Here is a 14,167-nt window from a genome sequence, read left to right as displayed (position 1 = left end):
CCCAGCTACCTGGGCCACAGTAAGAACTTTATAAATGCTCAATGAATGACTGAATGAAAAGTCAATGTAACAAACACTCACTGAACTCCTACTATGGGCCAGATACCATGGAGACATTGTGTCTGCCCCTGAAGATCTTATACTTGAACTGACGAAGTAAAGTGACTCTAACAGAGGGCAGAATGGTGTTCAGTTTTTTTCTTTAAACCCTTACTTTCCATCTTAGAATCAGTACTGTATATTGGTTTGGCCTCAGATGCTTCCCAGCTGTGTGACCCTGGGCAAGTCACTTAACCCCCATTGCCTAGCCCTTACCACTCTTCTGCCTTGGAACCAATACACAGTACTAATTCTAAGATGGAAGGTAAGAGTATTTTTGTTACATTGTCATACAGCTAGCAAGTATATGAGGCAGGATTCAAACCCAGCACTTGATTCACTGTGGCCCACTGCCTCTCCTCTGTCATTACCCTCCCCAGAGAAGAGACAGGACACTTCCTACAAAGTGTGTTTGGTTCCTTGCCCATATCCCAAGATGCTTCTCCAAAGAGTTGCCAGCCTCAAATATAAATAAAATAAACCACATTACTGCATGTACCTCTGTTTGGTAATTAACAAATAAATCAGCCCCATCTCACCAATTAAGAAAATATATCTGGGGCTGCACAATGTGACTCTCTACTTTCCTCTCTGGAAGAGATGGATGGCGTTTGTCACCAGAGCAAGAAGGGCTGGGAGGACACATGCATCTCCTTAGAATTTTATGCCACTTAAACCAACAGCAAGATTTGTACCTGTTTTCTCTAACTCCAAATCCAGTGCTCTTTCTGCTATAGTAACAATAATAGTAATGGGGGGGGGCAGCTAGATGGCTTAGGAGATAGAAATCCAGAACTAGAGTCAGGAGGTCCTGGGTTCAAATTAGATACTTCCAACCTGTGTGATCCTGGGCAAGTCACTTAACCCAATTGCCTAGCTCTTACAGTTTTTCTGCCTTGTAACTGACACTTAATGTTGATTCTAAAGCAGAAGGTAAGGACTTAAAAAAACAATAGTAGTAATAACAGTAGCATTTCTATAGTACTTTAAGGTTTGTAAAGCACCTTGTAAGTATTATCTCCTTTGGTCTTCACAACAGCCCTGGGAGGTAGATACTATTATTATCATCTCCTTTTTATATATGAGGAAACTGAGTCAGGCAGAAGCTTTTTGACTTGCCCTAAGTTACACAGTTAGTGAGTATCTGAGGCCAAATTTGAACCCAGGTTTCCTGACTTAAGACCTAGTATTCTATCCACCACACAGCTATCTGCCTATACCCCCAATGCTTTAAGGGGTCCAAGGACTATAAACCTCTCTCCCCTAAACTCCTGCTTTTCTGCATTGGAAAACTACTCTCCCCTTCCATAACTTCAGGGGATGACAAAATTATCCCTTCTCCACTCTTTGGAGGTAGAGGTGAGAGAAGGGAGGGAATGGAAAATCAAATTCCCAAATAAAACTATAGAAGCTTCCCAATCATGGGCTCTGACCCATCAATTACAGAAGCAGACTGAGTGTTTGAGAGGCCATCAACGTAGTCTGGAATTGGATGGGCTCCACTAAGCAGGTTGGCCAAATTCCCACAATGGAGCAATTTAAGGGCAAAACCCTATAATTATATTGTGCATGAGGATTAGATTCTCTAGGTGAGTTTAAAGGGATGTCAACTGATGACAAAGACTCCAGCACTATTTATGAGTTTAGCAGATAAGTGAGGAGAGTCTGCTAGGACATTGCATAATATGACAGAACAAAAATATAAATCAGAAGACTGAGATTTGAGTTCCAGCTCAACTACAGACTATCTGCATTACCTTGGACAAGTCACTCGAGTTTTCTGAAGATCCAATTTTCTCATTTAAAAATGGGAAGAATAATATTTACACTAATTTTCTCAAAGTACTGATCTTGAGGATTAGACAAAATCAGGTTTATAAAGAACTTTGAAAGCCTAAAGCAGTATATAAATACACTGGTTGGGCAACTGGGCAATAGCGAAAGAGGAAGTTAATAGTCATGAGTGGATAGGAGGGATGAACATGAAGGTGATGATGGGGGTGATGGGGGTGACAAGGGTGATAGGGCATGTTGATGGGGTGGCCATAGGGTGGTAGTAAGAGGTGGTGGTGGTGGTGATGGAGTGGTAGAAGTGATGGCAGTCATGGGAGGTAATACTGATGGTGGTCATGGAGGTCATGGAGGTTTTGGAGAGAGGACAGAAGTGGTATTAGCAGTTGTAGCAACAATTCTGGAAAATAAATAGCCCTGGTGGTAAGGAACAAAAATACAAAGCTTCTTGGCCAGGGGTCTTTGTCTCATTGTGTATCTTAAAAGCTTTAGGTGTGGGAAAACTACATTTTCCTAGGAATCCCAAAGTTCTCTTTGGACCTTTCCAACTCAGTGAGAGAAGAGACTTAAACCAAATCACCTTGCATTAATTTGTGTATGTTTTTAATATTCATATGCGTACAAATTTACAAATTCATACATATCTCTGTTGTCTCTTCCTCCCTCATCCTTCTGGACAAGTACAGAGGGGACACATTTTCCTATCAGCAGACATGGAAATATTCCTCCTCCACCACACTCCTCTGAGAATGTCCCATACTGGGGTCATAGAGAAATCCTCTTTGGCTTAGAACTTCTACTGAGGGATCTGATTCAGACATGTCCAAGCAAAATGTTCTAGGAGCTTTTACCTTAATTTCATTGGTGTGGTGGACTGGAGAAGTCATGGAATATCTTTATCTTTAGAAGAGCTTGGAGGATTCCAATTTGTAAATAAAAGTGGGATCTGGGAGTAGGGACCTTGGAGTTCACTTTTCTGAGTAACCAGCTGTTCCAGAGTTCTTACTATCGTTGCTTCAAAATGGCACCCCAAAGGGCAACTAGGCAGTGCAGTGGTTAGAGAGCCAGGCCTAGGTTCAAGTCTGGTCTTAGACATTTCCTGGCTGTGGGACCCTGGGCAAGTCACTTAACCCCCATTAACTAGTCTTTACCATTCTTCTTCTGCCTTGGAACCAATACACAATATTGCTTCTAAAATGGAAGATATGGATTTTTTTTTAAGTCAGCCCATTCAGGATCATTATTGACCCCTTCAAAATAGCACTGGCCACCAGGAGTCTGTGATAGTGTGTTGCACTTGGCATCTGGAATATGTGAGTTCAAATCCTACCTCACACTCGTACTGGTTGCATTTCCCTGGGCAAGTCATTTATTTTCTGTCTGCCTCAATTTTATCATCTGCAAAATGGTTGTGAGAATAAAGTAATACTTATAAAGTGCTTCATAAATCCTAAATTTTTTATACAAATGCTAACTATTAATATGATTATGATGATGAGATCCTTTCTAAGACAGTTATAAAGAGACAGAGAGGAAAGAAGAGTGATGGCAGAGTCTCAGAGTGAATTTAATTTACATGACAATGACAAGAAGGTTAAGACTTACTAGCTGTGTGTCCCTGGGCAAGTCATTAATTTCTGTCTGCCTCATTTTCGTTATCTGTAAAATGGTCATGAGGATAAAATAATTTTTATAAAGTGCTTCATAAACCTTAAAATCTTACACATGTGCTAGCCATTATTATGATTATAATGATGAGATACCTTCTAAGGCAATTATAAAGAGACAGGGAGGAAGAAGGGGATGGCAGAGTCTCAGAGTAAATTTAACTTAGGTGACAATGACAAGAAGGCCAAGAAATCGACAAGTGAATCTATTAGAATGATGTGCATGTGTTGCATTTCTATTGCCATCTAAGGTCTTCCTCCTTTCCCATCTTGGATGCTCTAGCCTGGGAGTAATTTGTGTCTTGACAGTTCTGAAGAAGGCCCAACCACCCCAACCTAGGGTAGAACTGGACGGAACAGCAAGAAAGGAAACTAATGCTAGAGGGGGCAAGAACCTCCTCTCAGCCTGTCCATATGCCAACCTTTGGAGAGAGTGATCAGTTACTTTAATTTGTAGCTGCAAGAAGGAATTTTAATCATATCATCTGGCTAAGTTCAAGAGAGACTGATTGGTAGGCACTGGCCCCAAACCTCCTCTGTACCTCTCTACCCTGCAATGAGCATGGCAAAGAACCCCCAAAGATCAGGAAAGTTGGGTGCTCCAATATTGTGGTCCATACCTGGACCCCCTGAGAAGTGAAGACAAGGTGGTGTTGCCACATTTTTTCATTTTGTGTTCTTAGACACTCAGACCCAGATCTTTATAATTGTGAAAAATCTGGGCCAAGTTATTTTTACATCAAGAAAGAAGTTCTTTCTTGCACCAAATTACTGCTTTGGAGAGAGTTGAAAGAGAAATAGATTTTCATGTATGCTCAAATATTTGGTTGGGAAAAAAATCTCACCCAAACTTCTATGATGCCAAGCCACTTCTGCATGGGCCAAGAAGGCTTGAAAAGATCACAGATTCTAACAGTTCTTAAGCAAAGCCTAACTGCCCCTTCTTCATCTCTATGGACTGTACTGGTTGCCTTAAAATTAAACTAATTGGGGGCTTCTCCGTGGCTCAGTTGGATAGAAAGCCAGGCCCAGAGACAGGAAGTCCCAGGTTCAGAGATGGCCTTAGACACTTCCTAGCTGTGGGATTCTAGGCAAGTCCCTTAACCCCCAATGCCTAGCCTTTATTGCTCTTGTGCCTTAGAACCAACATACAGTATTAAAGGGCTTAAAAAAACTGAACTGTTAATGGAGTCCATTTGACTCCTAGCCTAATTTTTTCATTTTGCACCAATACTTGCCTCCCCTTCATTATTCTTCTAGTCAAAGACTATGACTTCTCTTGCCTTATTACTTCTTAGAGAGACCTCATAGTGTCATAGAGAGACTTGGAGTAGGAAGAGAGAGGCTCACACTCTCCTCAGGCACTTAATACGTATATGACCCTGGACAGGTTACTAAAACTCCCTGAGCCTCAATTTTCTCATCAGCAAAGTAGGCTAAAAAACAGCATCTCCCTCCAGCATCTACCTCACACCATGCTGCTTCCTCTCCTTTTCAAACATCTCCAGCCCATCTTGGTCCACCACCCCATCCATCACTGTAGGACAATCATGGAGGAAGTTGCCTCGGCAGGACACCAGGGCTCATGGCAGAGGTACATCTCTCTCAGTCCCTGCTCAGAGATTCACAGGACACCTTCCCCGAGAGCTGGCTCAATCCTCTCATTCTCTGCGGTCTCCAAGCAATTGGACTGGAGCAAGGGTCCCAGGGAGGCCTCTACCATCACCCCACAAAGCCACTTGTCAGAGCCAGGCAAGGGAGATGCCAGTATCATCCCCAGCCTGAAAGCCCATTCAAGGCCCTGGAAGATGAATTATGTTTCATTTATATCAAAGAAGCAATCTCGGAGCCCATTTGTGATCAAATTTGCTGTCAGAGAAACTTTGCTTTATCTCATTACATCTGATATCTCTTGGCTTCTTGTCCTTGAGACTATTAAAGTTTAATGTCAAATTCAAGATGAAATGAAATCTTTGCTGTATCATCTCATCAGGACCTGAGCATTCCCCCTTCCATCTAAAAATTTTTGACAACTAATTACAATGGGGAGAAAAGGAGAGGTGGGCGGGGGGGGGGAGAGAAAGAGAAGACTCTCCCCCTCCTGGTGGCTGAAAATACCATATTTCGCAAAGGTTGCAAATGAGCAATAAGGAGGGATGGTGGAAACAACAGGGGAATTTGTCCACCATCAGTTTGACTCCCCTCTTCCTTACCTTTGTCCCAAACTCACTCTCACCAGATAGAGCCCAGAGAGTGAGCCTTGGCTGAGGAGGGGGAGAGGAGGAGGTGAGAAAGAGGCTTCTCTGTAGAAACAAAGACAAAAGGGCAGATCCCTCATTGCCAGTCATATTGATAGGCCATCAGCTATTGCCAGGAGGGCTTTGGGAAGGAGACAGAGACAGACAGAGAGATATAGAAACAGACAGAAAGTCAGAGACAGATAGAGGCAGACAGCGTGTGTGCTCGTGTGTACGTGTGTGTGTGTGTGTGCTAAGAAAAGACTATATGTGCTGAGTAAAGAAGTGGTGATGAGTCTACTAGAGCTTTCCAGAGAAGGCTTTCTGGAGAGAGTAAGGAGGAATTCCCCTCAGTGAGAAACATGCCTAGATGTCTAAATGTTTTCAAACAGCTTCAGACTGGATTCTTAAACCAAACCAGGTCCAAAGTTTAGACCTGAGACTGCTTTATCTCACAAACTGCTCAAAACATCTCTAAACAGATCTCAATCATCCCAGCCAGACTAGAACGGGAAGCTGGCCCTTTCTAGATTCTCAAGGGAAGATTTTAGTTTTCCTCTCTTACTTAACATTTTTACTGTTTAAAATGATCCCAAAATGCCCATCCCCAAACCTTAATGCCAGCCATGCCTAACTCTTCTGCAACTGCCCTCAGAGAGGCTGAAGAACATCAGGCAGTCATCCTTCTAAAACTGCCTTTCTCTTTTCTGGCTCCAACAATTCCAATTCCTTTCTATGCCTTTATTTCTAGCTCATTCTTCATTCCAAGTATGAGGCCATCCCTTGGTAATTTCATAAAAGACTTCAAACCAAGATCCTTGTATAGGTTTATGTCTCTATGATTCTGTGAAGTCATTTAATCCTCACAACTCTATGAGGTAGGTAGAACTGATAGCATTCTCGTTTTCTAGGTAAGGATCCCAAAGCTCTAAGAGATCATTTGACTTATCTAAGGTCCTCATCCACATTCACTCCACACAACCAATCTGTTGCCTAATCCTGTTGATTTTACTTTCACAAAAATTTCTCAAATGCATTCCCTTCTCTCCTCTGACACAGCCTCCACCCTGGTCCAGGCTCTCATCACCTCACATCTTTTGTTGTAGTTCAATCATTTTCCTTGGTGTCTGACTTTTCGTGACCCAATTAGGGGTTTCCTTGGCAAAGATACATGAGTGCTTTGCCATTTTCTTCTCCAGCTGATTTTACAGAGGAGGAAACTGAGGTAAATGAGGTTAAGTGACTTTCCCAGGATCACACAGCTAGTAAGTGTCTGAGGTCAGATTTGAATTCAGGAAGATGAGTCTTCCTTACTCCATGTCTGACATTCAATCCACAGTGCCACCTTATGACTACACTATTGCAATGGTCTTTGTGTTAGTCTCCCTGCATCAAGAGTCTCCCCTTCTCCAAACCATTCTCCTCTCACCTGCCAAAGTGATCTTCCTAAGGTGTTGGTCTGATTATGTCACTCTTTTTCTCAATAAACTGCAGTGTCTCTCTATTATCTCCAGGAACAAATATAAAATCCTTTGTCTTCTTATGAGAGCCTTTTCAGGGGCAGCTGAGTAGCTCATTGGATTGAGAACCAGGCCCAAGATGGGAGATCCTGGGTTCAAATTTGGCCTCAGACACTTCCTAGCTATGGGACCCTGAGAAAGTCACTTCACCCCCTTACCTTACTGCTTTTCTGCCTTGGAACCAATACACAGTATTGATTCCAATTGATTGATTAGATGGAAGGGTTAGGGTTTTTTAAAAAATGAAGACAAAAAGAAGTTCACAGGATTATGAAGTTGGAGCTAGGTGGGACATTTTACGGAATCATTCAAAGTCAGAAGGAGAAAGAGACAGACAGACAGGAAGAGACAGACAGACAGACAGACAGACAGACAGACAGAGAAAGAGAGAGAGAGAGAGAGAGAGAGAGAGAGAGAGAGAGAGAGAGAGAGAGAGAGAGAGAGAGAGGAAGGAAGGAAGGAAGGAAGGAAGGAAGGAAGGAAGGAAGGAAGGAAGGAAGGAAGGAAGGAAGGAAGGAAGGAAGGAAGGAAGGAAGGAAGGAAGGGGAGGAGGGAGGGAGGGAGGGAGGGAGGGAGGAAGGGAGGGAGGGAGGGAGGGAGGGAGGGAGGGAGGAAGGAAGGAAGGGAGGGAGGGAGGGAGGGAGGGAGGGAGGAAGGAAGGAAGGAAGGAAGGAAGGAAGGAAGGAAGGAAGGAAGGAAGGAAGGGAGGGAGGAAGGAAGGAAGGAAGGAAGGAAGGAAGGAAGGAAGGAAGGAAGGAAAGAAGAAAGGAAGGAAGGGAGGGAGGGAGGAAGGAAGGAAGGAAGGAAGGAAGGAAGGAAGGAAGGAAGGAAGGAAGGGAGGGAGGAAGGGAGGAAGGAAGGAAGGAAGGAAGGAAGGAAGGAAGGAAGGAAAGAAGGAAGGAAGGAAGGAAGGAAGGAAGGAAGGAAGGAAGGAAGGAAGGAAGGAAGGAAGGGAGGGAGGGAGGGAGGAAGGAAGGAAGGAAGGAAGGAAGGAAGGAAGGAAGGAAGGAAGGAAGGAAGGAAGGAAGGAAGGAAGGAAGGAAGGAAGGAAGGAAGGAAGGAAGGAAGGAAGGAAGGAAGGAAGGGAGGAAGGGAGGAAGGGAGGAAGGAAGGAAACCTTTCTCAACCTGGATAACCTGGGACATTTCTACCTCTCCAATCGTCTTCCCCCCTTACCTCCCCACCCTCATCCACCCCCACTTACATCTAATGATACTGTTCTCCTGTCTGCTCCTCTCACAAGACACTTCATCTCTCACCATGTCTCAAATGTTCCCCTTTCTCATCTCTGCCCCTTGGCTTCCTTCAACATGCAGCTCAGCTCCCCTATTCTGAAAGTCTTCCCCTGCTCCCCCTCAAGGCTAGTGCCCCCTCCACTCTGAGATCCCCTCCAATTTGCCCCATATGCATCTTGAATGCACATAGCTGTTTGCATAGACTGTTTGGGCTTTTGTATCCCCAGTGCTTAGAACTGCGCCTGGCACATGGTCAGCAGTAAATAAATAAATTACTAAAAGTTTGTTCACTGAGGTCACCCCGCTGGAAAGTGGCAGAGATGGGACTCCAGCCCAGCTTTTCCTATTCTAGGCCCAGTGTTCCTTTTACCACCTCTCTAAATGACTGGCACATCCAGTGAGTGCTGTCCTTTTCAAAACAGTCACCTTGAAAGTCACCTATTCCAACTTATTTTTATCACCAAACAAAACCTGTTAGGAAGGCTTCCTTTGGAATTGCTTTCAAGACATGAACCAGATTCTTTTGAATATCTACAGCGGTGGCAGATATTTGTTCTTTGCAGGCAAAGAGGGCAGGAAGAGAAAGGGGGAGAGGATGATTTGGGAGGGCAAGGAGGGGGACCTGGGTCTCCCTATCTTCCCCAAGCTGAAGCTGCTATGAGCCACTCATTGGTCTGATCTCCCTGCTGATTGGTGTGGAAGTTTTGGCCGGATCCCATTTACAACCTCCACTAGTTCACCCCTCCTTGGGGAGCCTGGTTCCATGCCTTTCTCCTACCCTTCTGGCTCCAGGGGGGCTCACTCAATTGATGCTGGATTTAATGCAGACACCTGCTTGACTTTATCTCTTCTGCAACTCAAAACTCCTGAATTCAAGCAATCTAACAGCCTCAGCCTCCCCAGTCATCATATACCAGATGTTCCATGCTTGACCAGTAAGATGATGCTTTTTTAAAACAGAAAAAGTAATCTAGTGCCAAGTCTGGTAAATAAGGCACATTTCTTCCATGACTCATGAATTGACTCTGAAAGCAAAACCTAAAAAAGAACCTGAACAGAGTCAAAACAAGGACTGGATGACCAAGGCTTGGTCCCAAGGAACTGAAATTTCCAAGATGCTAACAGCCCCTCAATTCCAGCATAACAGAAATCATTTAACATCCAATTAACTATAATAATTAATTAAAATAGAAAGGTACAGAACTTCCCTACCCCAACCCAGCCTCCTCAGCAGTAGGCTCAGATGTCCTAGGGGAAAGGAGGGGAGGAAGAGAGGGAAGTATCTCCCCCTTACTATGAGGTAATATCCCAAGGGCTCTCTTCCCACTGCGAATGAATTACTCTTTCCTCCCTCTTTTTAAAAACCCTTACCATCTATCTTAGAATCAATATTAAGTATCAGTTCCAAGACAGAAGGGCTAGAGCACTGGGGTTAAGGGACTTGCCCAGGGTCACCCAGCTAGAAATTGTCTTGAGGTCATATTTGAACCCAAGACTTCCCATCTCCTGGCTTGTCTCTCTAACCACTGCCCTCAAATGAATGAATCTTAAAAAGCTTATATGAAGACAGACCTGATTCCTGTGGCTTCTTCTGGGCATACTTTGTGAAGCTAACCCCAGGCACCAAGATCCCAAGTTACTTCCCTCTGTCTAAAGTCACAGCAGTATTTTGAAACATGTATGCAATCTCATGAAGGGGTGACCAAAAGGAGACAAGATTCCTATGGACATACACAATCTACTGTATGTGTTAAAAGTCACCCTCTTGATCTGGTAGAACTGAGCACTAAAAATATAAATTCTGCACAAACAAGATCCTCAGACAAAACCCAACAGCAGAGACTAGAGATGTTCTCCTGCCTCAGAGAAAGAAGCCTAAGTAATTCAGAAAGAAGATAGAAAACCCCAACCCTTCGTTTAAAACTGGGGGCAATCTGAGAAATAAATACCAACATCACCTTTCTGCTCTAGGGAACAGTGGCAGCCAGGTTTAATTCATTTTTTTAAACCCTGCCTTCTGTTTTAGTATCAATTCTTTTTTTTTTTTAACCCTTACCTTCCGTCTTGGAATCAATACTGTGTATTGGCTCCAAGGCAGAAGAGTGGTAAGGGCTAGGCAATGGGGGTCAAGTGACTTGCCCAGGGTCACACAGCTGGGAAGTGTCTGAGGCCAAATTTGAACCCAGGACCTCCCATCTCTGGGCCTGGCTCTCAATCCACTGAGCTACCCAGCTGCCCCCTTTAGTATCAATTCTAAGACAGAAGAGCAGCAAAGGCTAGGCAATTGGGGTAAAGTGACTTGCGAAGGACCACAGTTAGTAAGTGTCTGAGGCAAGATTTGAACCCAGATCCTCCCAACTCCAGACTTGACATTCTATCCACTGAGCTACCTAGCTGCCCCTGGCTTAACTCATTATGTATTTACTGTTCCCTTTACTAAGACTGCCATCTTTTGTTCCTGAGAGAGAAAATAGCTCATCTGCCACCAATAAAACGGCCTGAATTTGAAGAGAAGTCATAGAAGGAAGGCATTCAAGGGACTGGCCAAGAGTGAGGGCAGGGTGTATCCAAGATGACCACTGGGGTTGCTATGGAGACCCTGACACAAAGCAAATCCTGAAAGGACATGTCTGTCACGTTAGGTCAAGAATGGTGTAGGGGGAAAACTTGCTCTCCCAGAGAAGCGGATAACAGAAGTGTCCCTGCAGAGGGAAAGCCAGAGCCCCATGAGGCAGGAAAGTCAGTATCTTTACGTAGGGGTTTCCCTAGGTCCTAGGAAGGAATAATAAATGCTGGAGGAGGAGGAAAAAGTGGTCATTTCCATAGGGATTAGGGAGGATGGAGGCTACATCTCAGGAAAAACTTTTGTCCTCAAAGCAGCTTTGCATGAAACACTCTGGTCCACACCATCAAGAAAGGCTGCAGGATCTGTTTATGTGGAGATTGTGTAGTAAAAAGGATGTTGGGGCAGCTAGGTGCCCCAGGGGATCGATAGCCAAGCCTGGGGATGAGAGGTTTGGGGTTCAAATCTGGCCTCAGACGCTTCCTAGCTCTGTGACCCTATTCTACATTTTATATTATTTATATATAATATATTATTTACATATGATGTTATTTCTATATTATATATTTATAGTTGGCTGACTTCACGAGGATGTCATTCTTGGAGGGCCTTTCGAGTCCTCTCTTGGATCTTCGTTGTTTCCACAATCAGTGCACAAATACAATGGCTTGTTATCTTCAGTGGGGCTTGTTATTGCTTGTGATGTTTCCTTGTTCCAAAACTATTTCTGTAAGTTTTTAGCCTAGATGGCATTCCTCTGAAGATATCTATCACTTCTCTTTATTGTTGCTACCACTGACATAATAATGATGGTTTAATTCTAACCCTACCCTGGTCGGGCAGGCAAAGGTTAGGTAACTTACCCAGGATCACATAGTAAGAAATATCTAAGACTAGATTTGAACTCAAGGTCCTCCCTCCCCACTCCAGACTCATTTCTCTACCAGGTCAAACCTTAGTCTCGCTACACCCTCTAATTTTGTGTTATATATCTGCATTATATTTGTAGAACTATATCCTGCAAAGACAGGACTAGTTTTAGGATAGACACCTACCCCCCCCCCCCCCCCCCCCCCCCCCCCCCCCCTCAGGGCTCACCACACATCAGGAGACAATGAAGGCTTTTTTTTTTTCTCATTTTACTTGAGAAAGTATGTGATACATGTGTGATAGACAGAAGACCAAGGCAGGGAAGCTAGGTGGTGTAGCAGATAGAGTGCCAGACCTGGAGTCAGGAAGACCTGAGTTCAAATCCAGCCTCAGACATTTACTGGTTGTGTGACCCTGAGTGAGTTGCTTATCCCTGTTTGCCTCAGTTTCCTCATCTGTTAAATGTACTGGAGAAGAACATCCCAAATGGGATTAAGAAGAGTCAAACACTACTGAAATGACTGAACAACAATAAGACACTGAGGCAACAACAGGAAATTAGGAAGGAAGGAAGGAAGGAAGGAAGGAAGGAAGGAAGGAAGGAAGGAAGGAAGGAAGGAAGGAAGGAAGGAAGGAAGGAAGGAAGGAAGGAAGGAAGGAAGGAAGGAAGGAAGGAAGGAAAAGAGAAAGATAGAAAGAGTTGAAGTACCTACTATGTACCAAGAATTGTGCTAAGTGCCTTACAAATATTATCTTATTTGATCCTTATAACACTCTGGATAGTGTTATTATTGACCTCATTTTTACAGATGAAGAAACTGAGGCAGGCAGAGGTTAAGTAACTTGCCCAGGGTCACACAGTTAGACATGTTTGGGCAAGATTTGAACTAAGGTCTTCCCAACTCCAGACCCATTGCTGTATCCAACTGCACCCCTAGGAGAGAAGGGGAGAGAGAGTGCCCCCATGCCAGTCCACTTGTAGATCTCCTGACTTAAGTTGTGTGCCCTTTTCTTCCTCCTATTCACCAAGCAACTTTTCACCTCTCATCTCATCTTCTTTAACTCATTCTAAAGTAAATTCCACTCCATAAATCCTGTTTCCTTCAGGAAGCCTTAGAAATGGACCTGAGTAGAGCATTCCCTTGTCTATCAGGGTAGTTGTGGGAAATAAAATGGAGAAAGGAAGAGGGAAGGAGCACTAATTCAGCACCCAATATGTGCCAGGGGCTGTGCTAAGCCCTTTACAAATATCATCTCATTTCATCTTCACCACAACCCTGAAGGCAGGCATTATTATTATCCTCATTTTACAGATGGGGAAACTAAGGCAAATAAAGGTTAACTGACTTGCCCACATAGGAAATTTCACACAGTCAGAGAGTATCTGAGTCCAGATTTCAACCTAGGTCTCCCTGACTCCAGGTCCATTGTTCTCTCCACTGAACCACAAAGCCTTGGACTCAGAAGACAAGAATTCATATCCTGGCTTCCACACTTAGTAGCTCCATGTCCCTAAGCACCTGCCTTTTTTAATTAAAGTCAGCAGACTCAGGGCATTGAGAGAGCAGGTGGATATGGCTGCTGAGCCAATATCTATGAATTTTGAAAGGTAGTGAAGAATAGAAAAAGATGCCCTGGGAATGGATAAGGACAAATGTCCTTTTTTTTTTTAAAGGAAAGATAGTGAGATCAATAAACTATAGACATTGCACTTGACTTCAATTATACACTGTACATCTCTGAATCATACCATGTTAGAGCTGGAAAGACCCTTCAAGATCACCAAGTCCAAACCCCTCATTTTGCAGATAAGGAAACTGATATAATGGAGTCAGGATTCGAACCAAGGGTTTTGGACTCCAAAATACAGTGTTGTGCCCATGATGCCACACTGGCTCATTCTTCATTCATCTGTATATTCCCAGCATGCTGCAAAGTGCCTTGTGAGTTCTAGATGCTTACTAGTCATTTGCTGAATTGAATCAAAATAGTAATATATATATGCTGCCTTACCAGAAAGATGGGAAATAGGTTAGATGACCTCTCTGGGTCCTGTCTAGCCTAAAGATATCAGGATTTTCCCTCCTTATTTGAGCTGGATTCAAAGTCAGAGGTCTTTAATTTGAATTCCAACTCTGCAACTTACTCACTGTATGACCTTGGGCAAATCACATCACTACTCCAG

This window comes from Monodelphis domestica, chromosome 4 (assembly GCF_027887165.1).
Source record: "Monodelphis domestica isolate mMonDom1 chromosome 4, mMonDom1.pri, whole genome shotgun sequence".
In the NCBI taxonomy this organism is placed as follows: domain Eukaryota; kingdom Metazoa; phylum Chordata; class Mammalia; order Didelphimorphia; family Didelphidae; genus Monodelphis; species Monodelphis domestica.
The sequence above is the reverse complement of the archived record's forward strand: the minus strand, read 5'-3'. Positions refer to the sequence as shown.